Raw genomic sequence first — 2,500 nt, 5'->3', positions numbered from 1 at the left:
CGATGTACTGTTTGCTTTTTCGGAAGAAGAGATCCATCCCCCCATCCTCGGCCAGCCAAAAACGCTCCAATTAATGGCCGGGTGAGATGACCCGGCGGCCCGCGACGCGTCATTCAAATCACTGCCCTATCGGCTACAACTGCTGATGGGTGGGATTAGAGGCCTGCCATGGTGGTGAGGGGCGGCGAGGACCGTGAAAGCTAGAGTTTTTCAGAGGCTGCCGGGAAAAAGGCCCCTCGGGTGGCGGGGTGCGAGGACCAGGCGCGTCATTCAATTCTCTTCCCTATCAACTTGGCTCCCGTTGGCGGGATTGGAGGCCTACTGTTTGTTACAGGGCTAAAATCGTCAGGGGAAGAGCTGACGAAACAATGCTGGTTTGGATGCAGGGGGTAGTGTTGGAATCGGCAGCGCGGACAAAATCGGCAAAGTCGACAAAAAAGACTGTTGGTCTGGACATCGGGGCAGCGGCAGCCATGCCGACAGGGGGGGAAATCGGCAGCGCAGATTTGTGCAGCTGCAGGTTCGTCGGGGAAATCGGCAGCGCAGATTTTTCGATGAACATGGGCTGGAAGATGGACTGTCCAGGCCAGGCAGGGAAATTCGTCAAGGGGACACGCTGACGAAAGTAGGCTCGTCGGTGAAAATCGGCAGCGCAGATTTTTCGACGAACAGGGGCTGGATGCTGGACCGGCCGGGCCAGGCAGGAAAATTCGTCAGGGGGGCACGCTGACGAAAAGAGGGGCTGCCGCGTGGAAAATCGGCAGCGCAGATTTTTCGACGAACATTCGTCAGGGGGGCACGCTGACGAAAAGAGGGGCTGCCGCGTGGAAAATCGGCAGCGCAGATTTTTCGACGAACAGGGGCTGGATGCTGGACCGGCCGGGCCAGGCAGGAAAATTCGTCAGGGGGGCACGCTGACGAAAAGAGGGGCTGCCGCGTGGAAAATCGGCAGCGCAGATTTTTCGACGAACATTCGTCAGGGGGGCACGCTGAGGAAAACAGGGGCTGCCGCGTGGAAAATCGGCAGCGCAGATTTTTCGACGAACATTCGTCAGGGGGGCACGCTGAGGAAAACAGGGGCTGCCGCGTGGAAAATCGGCAGCGCAGATTTTTCGACGAACAGGGGCTGGATGCTGGACCGGCCGGGCCAGGCAGGAAAATTCGTCAGGGGGGCACGCTGACGAAAAGAGGGGCTGCCGCGTGGAAAATCGGCAGCGCAGATTTTTCGACGAACAGGGGCTGGATGCTGGACCGGCCGGGCCAGGCAGGAAAATTCGTCAGGGGGGCACGCTGACGAAAAGAGGGGCTGCCGCGTGGAAAATCGGCAGCGCAGATTTTTCGACGAACAGGGGCTGGACTGGCCGGGCCAGGCAGGAAAATTCGTCAGGGGGGCACGCTGACGAAAACAGGGGCTGCCGCGTGGAAAATCGGCAGCGCAGATTTTTCGACGAACAGGGGCTGGACTGGCCGGGCCAGGCAGGAAAATTCGTCAGGGGGGCACGCTGACGAAAGTAGGCTCGTCGTGGAAAATCAGCAGCGCAGATTTTTCGACGAACAGGGGCTGGACGCTGGACTGGGCCAGGCAGGAAAATTCGTCAGGGGGGCACGCTGACGAAAACAGGGGCTGCCGCGTGGAATGGCAGCCTACACGCAGATGCGAATTCGGCAGCGCACGATGGCTTGAGCAGGTCATGGGTTCGACTTGGCGCGATCTGAAACCTGGACGAGGGACTGTCGACGCTGGACGAGCCAGCGCGGTGGCCTGTCGTGCCCCGTTCAGGGGGGGCCTGCCGCGGAGACAGCCCTCGCGGGCTCGACAGCGCAGGCCAGCGTCCCCGACGTCGCTGGCCGCGGCAGGCGAGCTGCCGGGGTTCCCGCATTCCTACAAGAAAACGTCGTGCTTTCCACATGAAACCAATCCAGTAAAATCAGCCATAGTTTTATGAGGCTGCCCACTGAATTTGGGGTCATTCCGGGCCGGTTCCTAGTTTTGCGGATTTACTCGATTTCTAATGGTAGGAAAATTAAAACAAATACTTCCCGACCTCGAAAAATTCTGGGAAAATTAATGAAGGTGGATTGGATTTTTGCCAACCTCTCTGCAAAATTTCAGCTCAAAATACCAAGAAATGAATTTTTTAGAGGGGGGGTGACAGCTGGGACCTAGTAGTGTCTCCCCCTGCCAGAGCTGCAATGACACTTATTGCTCTTTAGGGAGCCACCAGGCCGGCGCCCCTCAAAGACCACACGCGCGCGCGCGCCCGCCCGCGCTGGGCGCTGGGGCGCTGGGGCCTGAGGGCCTGGGGCCCTTGGGGGCCCTTGGGCGCTTGGGCGCGCGCGCGCGGCCCCCGCAGCCATGCCGCGCCGCGCGACGCGCGGACAGCCCCTGCTGGCTTGCTCTCTCGCCCGCGGGGGGGCTGCCTTCGGGCCCTGGCCCCCCGCGTTCTGGCCTGCCCCCTGCGGGGGAGAGGCTAGGCGCTGCAGGGGCCAGCCCGACGTC

The sequence above is a fragment of the Populus nigra genome, chromosome 2 (genome assembly GCF_951802175.1).
Source record: "Populus nigra chromosome 2, ddPopNigr1.1, whole genome shotgun sequence".
Taxonomy (NCBI): Eukaryota; Viridiplantae; Streptophyta; class Magnoliopsida; order Malpighiales; family Salicaceae; genus Populus; species Populus nigra.
The sequence above is the reverse complement of the archived record's forward strand: the minus strand, read 5'-3'. Positions refer to the sequence as shown.